Genomic DNA, 13,888 nt, shown 5'->3' with positions numbered 1-13,888 from the left:
AAAATTTAAAAAATAATCAATATCTTTTGATTTAAAAATAAAAAAAACACTCATGAAATAGTGATTATTCCTTTTTTTTAGCTCAACAATTTTATAAAACTCATATTATAATTTTGATTTTTATGGAAAGATTTATGTATACTTTTATGCAGTAAGCGAAAATTAATATATTTATTATTAGGATTAAATTTTTGTATAAATAAAATGTATGGAAAGTTTAAAATTACACTTGACTTTATTTTTAAGCAAAAATAATCATTATTTTTGAAGACAAAATAAAACTAATGGAAAATTAGTAATACTTTTTGTTTAAGTTTTAAAATATTATATATTAAAATATTATAACTCTATATTAATCATTAAATTGTAAGTTTATCAATAAAAATTTAAAAAAAAAAATCCTATTTTTGTAATTCCTATAATAAACCTAATCGAGTCCTTCCCGCGGAAGTAACGTAAACGACATTTTGTCAATTTTTTTATGCAATTATGTTGACTATTACCAAAATATTTCAAAAGCCAATACAGTATAATAACTAATAATTATAACGCAAGCGACACACGACATACGAAACACGACACACGATAATTCAAAAAGAGTATCTAATGTTAAATTTTATTTTAGCCCCTTACGTTATTTTCGCGGGAAGGGCTCGTTATAATGGATACTGTCCCTGGTTTTGGAACCTTTGATTAAAATCTAGGTATCGAGGGGCTTAAAAAATTTCATCCAAACTCAAAATTTTTAAGCTAGAGATTTGAATAACTGCACACATTATAAGTATCTAAGTATCAAAGGAATTGGACCAGGGTATCTCGTAGTCGATACGTCCGGACTTTAGCTTTCTTCTGTTTTCCCCTTGCTTTTTATGGACTGCACTTGTGAGCAAGGAACTGGGATCAACCAAGATTTGCTCCTATTGTGTGTCTACAATGATCCCTATCTAGGAGTCTCATATTTGGCATAAATTAGACGCCATAGTTGGCGACCCGGACAATGCCGAGAACCAAGAGGGATAGTTTTCGGTTTCACGTCGTTATTTTTTTGGGTTTTTTACGCGACAGCGACACCAGCATAAACAACAACAAGGATAACAATAAGAGATGTCAAAAAAAACGCGCACTCGTCGCGCTTCACACGCGCAAGGATCTTAAAAAAGGATCCTATTACAAAAAAAAATAGATAGCTGCCAGTTTTGACTTGAAACATGTTTGAAATTGTCGCATTTTTTTGGTTGTCGTTTGTGTGTGTGCCATTCTTTTCCCTCTTTTTGCTCCTTCTCCTGCTCCTTCTGCGTGTGTCAGTCGTTTGCTGCTTTTTGTCTTTTGTTCTCCAGGCCCGAGACTCGGACGCTGTCTGCCCCCATCTCTTTCTCTCATTATCTTCCTCTCTCTTTTTGGCTCATTCTTTGGCTTGGCTCTTTTGATAAGCATTTCAGCGTTTCACTTTCATTTGGTTTTCCTTTATTTGCAGGATATCTGTTGCCTTGGCTGGACCTCAACGTGTGTCAGCCTTGACTATTGTTGTGACTTGTTGACCTTTTGTGGCCAAATTAGACACAGGCAATAAGACATAAATAGTATGTGTGTGTGTGTGTTTGAGTGTGTATGGCTGTATGATGGCAATTATGCAATTGCTTTGTAATTTGAATGCCCCTCACAGCCTAGCGACGTGCCACATGCACCATAGAAGAGTACACCGGCCCAAAACTGAATTTAATGTTGGCGTAGGGCCGCCATCGCCATCGCGCCACATGCGGCATGGAGCAAGCAGCAATAACGAGCACACAAACATATGTACATACAAACATACATACTTGCATACATTTGTCTGTTTGCCTTTTTACCAATTGCCCTTCCAGTGCTAAGATGGCGTCGCTGATCAAGTCCAACGCAGAGAGCGCTGCGCCCACGTACAGAGAGGGAGCTCTCTCGCGCGCTCTCGCTCTTTTTGCTTCTATGTGTGTGTATCTCTCTGACCCAACATTGGCATTTTCTTTTACTTTTACACAATTTGTTTTCGTTCTTCGTTTTGTTGACATTTCCAAAAATGTATTATCTGTGTTGCCTTTGCTGCTGTTGCTGTTGCTGCTGCTGCTGCTGTTGTTGTTGTTTTTCTTTGCTTGATTGGCGGCCACGTCTGTTCTCTGCTTCTTCGTCGATAAGTGCGTTCGTGTGAGAGTGTGTGTATGAGTGTAAGAGTGTGTTTGTGTGTGACTGCACATTGCACTGAAATCGCCGTTTTCGCCGTCAACATTTCAACGTCTCTTCTGTTCTCTTCGCTGCGTTGCTGCACTCAATTGCGTGGTTAATGCTAATTATTTGTTATTCTACAGTCGCAGCGTTGATGTTTGCGTTGTTGTTGTTGTTGTTTTTGGTGTTGCTGCATTTCCAAAAACTTAAAAAAAAAAAGAAAGAACACATTTTGGAAGACACGCACAGAAGACCGAAACGTGCAATTGCTGGCGATTTCCGGCTATGCAAGCAGAACACACAGAACTATTTGACGACTGTACCCACAAGTACAGTAAACAATGACTATGAGCGCTGTAAGCAACAAGACTAGATTCAAACTTTATTAATTTAAACTTATATAATCTTGAAGCTCGCAAGTAAAAGAAACAATTCCATTTGATTTAATTCCAGTTGTTCCAGTTTCATTCGCTGTCGAATTAAGAGCAGTGTTGAGCGACAGTTAAGAGATATGTAGATGAAGAAATTCACGTTAGTTGTTGTTGTCAATTAAAACAAGGAGCGAAACAAGCAGTGCAATTTAAATTTGTTGTGCTGCAATTTGAAGTAAAGAGATTAGAGTTAAGAGAGTAGAGTGTTTATTAGACAATGGTTAGTGCTGTTGCACTGCTTCTGCTGTTAATTAAGACCAAAAGAGTAGTCTATGTTAAGTTGTCATTAAAGTGATAAGAAGAGAATTAAAAGACTGCATAGAAAATGTGCTGCAATTTCGAATAAATAGAAGAGAGTTAAGAGAATGCAAATTAATTGCTGACAATCGCAAAAGAGACATTGATAAAATGTCAGTTATTTATTAATGTGAATGTGGTTGTGTGTGGCACTCAAATTGTAATTAATGGCTCGCAATATTTACTCAATAGCAGAGACACATTGTCGTCTCTTATGCCACTCGTGAGTCTTTCTCTGGCTTAATAGCCGCTGCCAATCAAAAGATAGCGTCTTCTTCTTCTTCTTTTTTGGATCATTTCAATGCCTCATAGTAAAACTAAACAGTTGTTGTTATTGTTGCTGATGTTGTTTCTGCTTCCATGTACTGTGCACACACGCTTTGAACAATGCAAGACAATTTTTCGGCCACTTGTCAAAATAATTTGCGCCTGTTGAGTAGAAGACTTGGCCCAAAAGAATCTTCACATACACACACACACACACGTACACTTTTCTTGACCAAACAGTGAGCTGTTGTTGCTGTTGTTGTTGCAATACCTGCCGTGCAATTGTTGACTTAGTTGTTGGCAGATGAGAATGAAAAATGTGTGAAAATTTCTTAAACAAACTGTTCTGTGAGAAGTGCAAAGGGGGAGGGGGAGCGGTCAATACAGGTAGAATCCAAATGTTGCATCCACATTGGGTAAAAAGTATTTGCTACTTACGTGGATACCCTAAGTTGTAAGCTTGCTAAAGGTGTAGATTAATGCGATTACTGCAGATGCATAAACCGATCACTTGTCTCTGAAATGATCACCTGTGCATAGACGGATTGAACAATAAATTCATTGGAATCAATAGTTCAATAACCCAGCATTACAACAACGACATTTACAACAATAGGAAACCAAAAGAATGACGAGAAATTATGGCACACAAAAAGGATAAACGTTGAGATAGAGAGAGAGAGAGAGAGAGAAGAAAACCAAAGCGAATGCACAAATTGATTGCTGCGTCTGTTGCAGGGGCGACGGCGGAGGAGTTTCGGGTCCTGGATCTCGGGTAAGGGTAAGGGTATAGGTAAGGATATGCGTGCAGGACGCGAGCAACAGGATACACACACTCACACACATGCACATCTGTAGATATGCGGGACGCGTCTCGGCAAAAAACCCTGGGAAAAGTTAACTTATTGATTTGAAGTAAAAAGAATCACATGAAAAAGTCACACGATTTTTTTTGATGTTGCCAGTTGATAGAGAATAGGGAACATGTTGCAAGTCAGTCCGTCTGCAGCAGCAGCTGAAATGCAGCAGGTTGCATCAAATGGATAAACAAGGGGAAAAACATAATAGACATTCAGTATCAAAATAAGATGGGGCCAATCGACACATGATCAATTGTTGTGGTTTTCCCATCATGCGAATTTTGGGCTTATTGTTAATAAGCTTACGGCGTATAAGATCGCTGAGTTGGGACAAGAACCTCGCTGTTAAGGAAATGTTAATGAAAGCCCTTGCAAAAGCTACAAGCCACAGAACTGTTAACATTTTGGCGAACGTGCTGAGAATCAGCAAATGAAAAAGTAAATAAAACATCAATTGAAATTGTCAAATTGTAAAAAAAAAATACTTATTTTAGGCTACCCCCAGATATGTAAACTTTTAATTTGCTTAAATGATTTTTATTTAAATTATGTATTACTTATTTTAATTAATTTTATAATTGTTTTGACTGTTTTAAATAAAACTAAGGTTGAATAAATAGAATAGAAATAAATAAATTAATAAAAATGCTAAAATATTTTATTGCAGATTTAATATGTAAAATAGCTATTAATTATTTTATATTGATTTGATTTCTTTAAAAGAAACTGAATTTAAATAAATAAATAAGTAAGCTATAAATAAATTAAAATGATCAAATGTTTTATAAGTATTCTTGCTTTCTAGACAAGCTGTAATGCGAGCTAAGCTTATTCCAAATACTAAGAATAAGCACAACACGCTTTCCAGAAAGCTCTTTAGAGTCTGTGTCTCTGGCCACCAGCTAACCACGTGTCTCTGACAATTCACTTAATCAACACACATGCGAAATACGCGTAGTAAATGGAAAGAACAACGCCGGAGAAGAGATAGAATAGAATAAGTTGCCTCTCTTCAGTTCAGTTCACTTTAGTTGAGGTTAGCAATTTTTAGCTTTTGAGTTGTTTTTGCGCAAAAATGGCGACTTATCTGTGCCAAAAATAAGCAAAGCAAGCGAAACACATAGCGACAGCTTTCGGCTCCCCATTAAAGCTGATTGGTCGGCTGGCAAATTCGCGAGTAAAGAGCCGAATCGCAATTTTGCATAAAAAAGCTTCGGCAACTGTCGGCAATGCTCGGCAGCGTCGAAGTGAACGAGCGCAGAAAAAGATAGAGAGAGAGAGAGCTGTTATTTACTATACCCTACAACTTGTAAGCTACAAGTTGTGGAGTAGGAGCATCTTACTCTTAAATGAATTTGCAAATTGCTTAAATAGGTTACTCAAATGAACGAATATTCAAAAAACAAATGAGTTTATTTTAATATAGAATATTTGAGCATTTCATAGCTTAATTAAGTAATAATAAATTAGGAAAGTATAGACTTGGGCACATTATGTTTTCACACAGGGTATCTTTTAGTCGAGTTTGCTGTTAACAACGCGCTAGCTTGTTATTGTTTTCGACATGTTTTTGCGTTTTTTTTTGCCGGCATTTTGCTCTTGAATTTTGTTTTCGCAGTATTTCAAGTTCAAGTTTAGGGACGGCGGCGTCTGCTATCGGTTCGTGTTATTGTTGTTGTTTTTTAGCTTTTTAACGTGCTTTCTGTTCTAGCATTGTAGTTGTATGTACATAACACGCCCAGGTTCGTCTGTTGACGTAACTTGTTACTGTTATTTTGCCACTGGCAGCGAATGAAATGTCATCAAAAATTAGCCAGTATTACTGAACTAGTTTTCGATCTGCCAAAAGCTAAAGCCTTGAGCTACATTTATCCGCTGATAGATAAACAATTACATTTACAACATTGAAAAAAGACCTTCCGTATTTACATACAAATATTTTTAAACAGACACAGATACACACACACATTGACCCTGGCACAGCCGCGACCAAAACAACAAATTAATGAAATTTGTTTTCGTTGTAAGCGACACACAACTGCTGTCGTACACACACACACACCAACATACACATTTTTACAATTTATTATTATTTTTTTTTGCTTCGTCTGCGATATTTTTCGCTGTAAACAAAAATTGTGTAACAATTAAGTGACCCTGAAAAGTTCTACAGATAAACAACAAGCCGACCAAATGGCGGTTCTTGTTTTTCTTTTTTCCATTTATTCCCTTGTCTTTAATTTTGTTGTTGTTGTTTTTTATTTTTGTTATTTGCAAAATACTTTGCTGGCGTAGAATCGGAGAGCGTGAATCTAATCGTTCTCCGGCAAAGGGCCGCCTGATAATTTTATGCTGCTCCGAGAGCTTTTCTCCCCCCCCTTCCCCCACTCCGCTCTCTCATAGTTGTTGTAACGTATAAATTTTGTTATTTTTTTTCTAGTGCGTTGTTTTTTTGCTCAATTTCGTGAGTCAGTTGATGCCAGAGTATGCGTGCTTTGTATATAAGCGACTAGTATATAACATGTACATATGTGGACACAAAAAAAAAGAGCTTTTGCTGCCTCTCTGACGCTTTACTCGGAATTAGTTTCAGAATTTGAAATCCAGCAACAGCAACAGATTCAGTCGGCCGGCAGGCAGACAGTACGACCCATACCCCAGACTATACCCTATAGGTACAATAGGTACATAAACTACCTCAGACCCTTGGTAACTTGTGTCGACTCCAAGGTCAGTGCACGTCGATCTTTCGCAACAGATGCCGCTCGGACTTTTGTTACATACTAAATGCCGAAAGAATATATTAAAGAAAAACGCGAAAAAAGCAGAAACATAAATAAAAAAGCTTGTAAGCTTGTAACCTCTGCTTTTGTCACTCTCCAGCTCTTCGGCAGAATTTCAGATGTTCTTTAGCCATTTTGCATAATGGCCGAAACACGGTCGGCAATCGGCCAAAACGTCGCGAGTTTGTGATAGAACAAAATACGTTGAAAAATGTGCAAATTTATTAAGTGAGACACGTGGCGATAAATAAAATAAAATGCGAGAACAAATTGCAAAAATGTGCAAACTAAAAGTTATATACAAAATGAAGCATAATTTTCATTATATACAAATAAAAGTATCCATGTGCAAGTCTCCAAGTGAATAAGAAATATATACAAATACAAGTATCTTTGTGCAAATCTCCAAGTGAATAAGAACGTGTATTCGCCTGATCGGAAACAGCTTAAAGAGTTCACAAAGGTAAAAATTAAATGCACGACATCTTACAGTGAAACTTTAACTTATTTTTTGCAAACAAAAAGTGCTTTGATACAATTCTATATTTAAATGCCAATCACTTCTATGTACAGCTACTCTCAGCTTATGTGACCTGCTACTCTTAATTTTATTTATTAATTTTATATATTTGTTTAATATCAAATAAGAGCAGGTGACTAAAACTACAATAAAAATATGAAAAGTATGTAAAATTCAAAATTAAAACTGAAATGATAAAAAAAAATAAATTTAAAAGTATAAAAGTATAAGGAAATAAAAAAATTATTAAATTATATACACATTTTATTATATTACACATTTACAATACATTTATCTCTTAATGGAATACAGAAATAAATCAAACTTAGCAGCAGATTTGATTAATTATTCTTATGCATGAACAAAATGTTTTTATTTTATTTTTGATGTGTATAATATTTGTGTTAAGCAATAAAAACAAAACATAGTTAAAAATGTAACCGAACATATAGCATAAGCTATCTCAAATATTTAAAATATTATACTAAAAAAAACTATCCGCAATTCAAGTAACAAAAAAAATTCACCCCACAAATATTTTTCAAAAAAATATACATAGGCTATTTTCGCGGTTAGGGCTCAATATGTACTCGCATTTATGTATGTATGTACTTACATTTAATTGAAAATGACATTCCCGAACCGCCCCCGTTCCCCCTCTATGAGCAAGCCTTAGAAATTCACATTGTGCTCGACTTGAAAATTCGTTCAAATTCAAATTGCTAAAAATAAATGCTGGGAAATGTGCGTGTTGTATTTTTCTTCACAATATATATTTTGTATTTCTTTTTTTTTTGGTAGTTTTTGGTGAAAACATGAAAAACGCACCCCATGCGCCGCTTCGCTGCCGCTGCTCAGTTTGCTGTACTTAAGTTTTTCACATTTTCCACATGTGCAGCAAACTGCAACTGCAACAGCAACAACAACAACTGCAACACTCGAGTGGCGTTGGCGGCACAAATGGCATTGCCAAGGGCCAAGGGCCAGAGGAAAAGGGAAGGGGAAGGGGCAGGGGCAGGAAAGTTGTGCTATAAACGCAATGGCAATGAGAGTCGCCGGCGTGGGCGCTATTAATAGAAAGTGCATGTGTATGTTAGTGTAAGTGTGTGTGCGTGTAAATGCAGGCGAAATTAACGCGCTCATTCCAACAAAATGGCGGCCAATGCAAAGTCAAAGTTGTTGGCGCAGTCGCAGTCGCTGTCGACGCTGCAGTCAACGTCGCTGTCTCGTTTGCAATGTCCCCCATTCCCCCTTCTTTCACATGCTTATGCACATGCATTTGTAGCTGTGTCTGTGTTTTAATATTTGTGCTCGCCTCTGTCTCTCTCTCTCTCTCTTTTCCTATCGCTCTTTCTCTGTCTCTCTCGCGCTCAATCTCTCACTCTCTTATTGTTTGCTTTCGCCTAATTTTTCGTACGCTGTTTTTTATAAAATTCTCGTCGATTGTTGCCTTTTGCTATCTATGTATCTTTGTATCTGTATCTGTATGTTTATTATCTACATATGCATATGTTTGTCTGTATGTATCTGTGTGCGTGCACGCGTTGCTGTCAGCGTTGCAAAAGTGCAATGACCCATGCGTAGCGCGAAAGAGCGCCCCCTTTCTCTTCCCCTCTCCCGTTCACTCTCCCAGTTCCCTCTCCTACACATATACACCGGCCCTGCCCCTGACGCCGCGCCGCCAACACGACGCACTGTGGAACATTAGGGCGTAAGATCGTAGTAAAAATTATTTTTTGATGAAAGCGATGTATACATATATATATATAGAGAAATTTTCAAAGATGTTTCAAAGTTGATCCATTTTTCAGAGTTCGCTCAAATGTGCAAATTTAACAAAAGATATAATCTTTAAAACTGAGTTGCAGACAAGTTATGCGACCGATCCTTATGTGTAATCTGAAAAGTATGTTCATTTCTTATAAAATACTGAACAAATTTGTTTCTTCACTTGATAACTTTTTATTCCAGCAATGTTTTAAAAAGGCACTAAATTTAGGCCAACCTCGTAGAACCGGTTCGGTTCGAACTTTTAAGCAGCCTGAACCGGATCATGAAGCGAACCCTTGAAATTATTTACTTTGCGAACCCGAAACTAAACCGAACCGCTTTCTAGATTAAAGGTACGGCTCGAAAAAAACATGTAATTACATACATTTTATGGTTATCTAATGTAACGCAATTATTTTAGACTTCGGATTAAAATAAGTAATATTTAAATCTTCAAATAAATTTAGTTTTCCATAAAAATTTTATTTCTTTTAAAAAAAATTTAATTAGTTCAAAATGTAGAGAAAAATGTATAATGATAAAAATATTTTTTTGTATAAAAGTGAACTAAGGCTCGAACCCAAACCTTGGGTTCAGGGGGTACATAAGCCAATTCGCGAACCGAACCGATGTTTTGCCCTATTGTTCGAACCGCCGAACCGAACATTTTACAAAATTTTGGAGGTTTGCAGCCTTGATTTTAACAAATATATTATATATGGTATGCTGCTTGGTTTCAGGAATAGAGATTTGTAGGAAGCACGTGAATATTTGTATTATAGCAATATAGCCTCGTGATCATAAGTCTTTGTGAATTTTTGCAATGACCCCCCCTCTGCCTACCCCCTTGAACCTCACAATACGCAATTACATACGTTATCGCTATGTCAGGCACCTTAAGGGACTTTCAAAAACAAAACAATCAAATTAATTAAACTATTTAATTCATATATGTTGTTTTAAAAAAATTAAATAAGATTAAAATGTATATTTCAGACAAAAAAACATTTTTTTTTTTTAATATGCACAGAAAATATTTTTCAACTTTGATCGACTCACCCAGTGGGCCTATCACACTGTGTAAACAGTTATTTCAAAGCATAAGAAATTTTTAAAAGTTATGATTTTTGCAACGCAAAATTAAAAAAAGGCCCCACTGTGTGACGTCGACGTCGCAGCTTTGGTTCTTTGGCCTATGCCTACGTGCTGCTTTCCATACTAAAACGCACACAAACATACACACACACACACACACATACGAAGACCCATCGAGTTGCAGCAAATGACGCGCGCGATAAATTTCCAGCGTTTTCGATTCCTCTGCTTGACGTGTTGTTGTTGCTGTTGTTGAAGTTGCTGTTGCTTTTGTTGCTTTTCTCTCTCCACACACACACACATTTCGTATTTCTTGTCTTGTTGCATTTTTATTAATTTTGTCCGTTGCCTGCAGTTTTGTTTGTTTTTTGGCTGTTGCTTTATACACACACACTCACACACACACACTCGCAGACACACATTATAAATAAATATTTGTTAGATATTTCGTATTTTTGCCCTTCCGTCAGACGAATTTTGTGTAAACATTTGTTAGACGTGCTAAAGGGAAGGGGGAATATAGTATGATATGCCAACTGTGCATCGATTCAATGTTGATATATTATTACATTATATTCAAAATATTTATATATTATATTTAAAGATTTTTTTTTAACTAATCATAGTATTTAATACATAAGAATATACTGCCTAAAAGTAAATTCGGCTTAAATTCAAGATGCAAAGTAATTGAATCAAGTATTTTTAAATATACCTTTATCTGTATCATTTAAAGAGAATTCTTATAATTACATTTAAATTCGAATATCGAGTTACGACTAAATTCCTCAACATATTTTTTTATCAAACTTCAAATAATTAAGAAGATTTTTAAATAATTGCTCTAAGTATAACAAATAATTTAAAAAAATTCAAAAATTTAGAATATAAAACTCATAAGCTAAATACTTTTTAATAATGCAGACTTTTCCCTGTCTTTTAATTCAAAGCTAAGATTTGAACTAAATAGTAAAGAATTACAAAAAGTATTTTTTTCTCATTATTTCAAGTTTTTTAACACACTATAAATATTATATAATTCCTGGTGTATCCTTTTCTAATGCTTTGCTCTCAAGTCTGCCGACATCCATTAGCACCATGTTGCGAAATGAGATTGTCGAGTGCAGTTTATGACCAACGGGTCAACACATGAGATGTGCCATGTCCTGATCCTGGCCGGAAAGAAAACGCCGTTAACCTGTGCGCTGCAGGTCGCCCATTGTCCGATTGTCGGATTGTCGAGGCGGCACGGCGGCTTCTGTTTCTCTGGCCCGAGCCGAGCATCTCCCGAGATTGAGCCTGAGTAAATAAATACACTGATAAAAAAATTATCTTAAACCAAGATTTTGGTCTAAAAAATGGGTCGAAATCAAAAAAAATTTTGAATTAAGAAAACACATCTTGATTTTAAGAAAATTTTAAATAAGATCAAGTTATTATTTTAAGAATAAATTTTCTTAAAATTAAAATCAAAAAACAATAAAATTAAATTTATTTATTTATTTTTTTTTTTTAACTTGATTATTATACCTTTTATTCTGTCTTGGTAATTTTATAAGTGGGACTCGAGCCGGTGTCTGCTCCACCACTAAAGCGGTTTCTCTAACCAAAACGCCACGGGTCCACCATTTGTTTCAAATAAATTAGTACGTATTTATACTTTCCTAACAACTTAAGATTTTTATTCTTGTATTAAGAACTTTGGTTTTTCAGACTAATATTCTTACTATTAGTAGTATGGTCTTAAAATATTCTTATTTCAAGAAGAAAATATTTAAGATGAATGTTTTTGATTATAGAACTTGGTGTTTTTTTTTCAGTGTAGTCGCTGTTTTTGCTCTGGTCTATTTGTCGGAACTGAGCGCTAATTGCCTTTTGTATTGAAAATATTTAGGGAAATTGTTTCGACCATGCCGCTGCAACATCAAAGTTGCACATCGACAAAGACGGCACTTGAGAACCAGTTGAGAATGAGAAATGAGTTTAGGCCAACACGGCAACGTTTGTCAACTCACAGGTCACAGGTAGACGAACCCGAAGTGTTCGAAAGGGTTAACACTCGGAAAATGCAAAAGCAGAGTTTTCTTTTTGCATACACTTTTCTGCCTCATGTTTTTTGTTTGTTTGACAAATGAGAAATATTTATTTTATGCAGAGTTTTCGGCACGACATTGATTGAGCTAACGTCAGTGGCTGATAATGAAGATGATATTGCAGGCAAAATACGAAAACATTTTCCTGGAACTGAAACCTCTCATCCTTTCGGTCAATGGTAATGAGCCAGAGCAGACCGACAAAAAGGGTTAGATGTACGGTCATAAAACCGCATACATTTTCCAGCGAACAATTTTCGCACTTTTTCGCAAAACCTTAATAGATATTTTGTTCAATAAAAACATAAACCCAATACCGAAAACCCTTTACCAAAGAGATCATAAACCTAGGCAGCAATTTCCTCGAATGTTTTGTCGCTTCTACTTTTGCCATATGCTGAGAACAAAGAAAACCCCAAAACTGATAAAAACTTATCGCGAAAATGTTTTCCGTGGCAAAACAGAGAAAGCAAATTCAAATGGCGATAACTCTGAGTGCATTTCCGGCTAAGTCCACAAATTTTCATAGCGATTATCGCAAATTGACAACATTGAGAACAATGCAATTTTTGAGGTTAGAAAATTTGGAGGTTAACCTTTGTTCATAACTCTAAAGACCCCAAGGTCATATATTTCGAATTCGAAATCGATTTCTAATGCAATTATCAATTGTCCAGAGGGGAACTACCTGCCACTCATTATGACGGCTCCGGCTTACAGCTTCATTGACTGTGGATGCGGTTGGATTATGTGCGGATTTTGAAAGGTTAATCCCACATAATGACCGCTCACAAATAACTTCATTTGAGGATTGTGGCTATTGCAAAAACAGAGTCAAAAAGTCAGCAAAGACCATTGAGGATAATCCATTTACGGAATTTCTACAAGTTGCTTGACTCAATCTTTTACACATGTGCAACCTTTCAAGACGGTACAGTTGCCGGACAATTAACAGCAACCGATTACCGATTACTGAATCGCCAGCTCTTATCGCAACGAGAAAAAAATACAGAGAAAAAACTGCAGCGCAACTGCAAGAAAATTAAAACTTTCACTGAGACAGCGACTTCAACTGCGACTGCGACTGCGACAGCCGAGGAAAATGCTGATAAGATTAGAGAGGAGACCGACCGACCGACAGACCGATCGACCCTACACACACGAGCTCATAAACAATATGCCGCAGATTATATGGAGCAAGTCTTTAATGCAACTTTTTACTTATGTATTTCAAATTGTAATTGTGTTTCTACACTATATAGAGAGTTCTTTGACAATGTGAATAAGTATGTCAAGTATTATATAAGTTTATTTTTATTTATAATATGTTTTTTTTATTAGTTATTATTTATTTTATTTATTTATTTGTTTACTTTAGCTTTAACTCTAGTTATAATTTTAAATTTTTATAAAATTTTAGTCAACTGTCCTTAATAAACATTAAGTAAATAAACTAATAAATAAACTATAATTTAGTTAATATAGAAGTTTTTCAAGTATTTAATGTATTTCTGTAATAGTTTTGAATATTTTTATGATCTTTAATATTCAAAAAGTCAGCTGCGAATCTTTAATAAAG

This window comes from Drosophila innubila (assembly GCF_004354385.1).
Source record: "Drosophila innubila isolate TH190305 chromosome 2R unlocalized genomic scaffold, UK_Dinn_1.0 1_C_2R, whole genome shotgun sequence".
Classification (NCBI taxonomy): Eukaryota; Metazoa; Arthropoda; class Insecta; order Diptera; family Drosophilidae; genus Drosophila; species Drosophila innubila.
The sequence above is the reverse complement of the archived record's forward strand: the minus strand, read 5'-3'. Positions refer to the sequence as shown.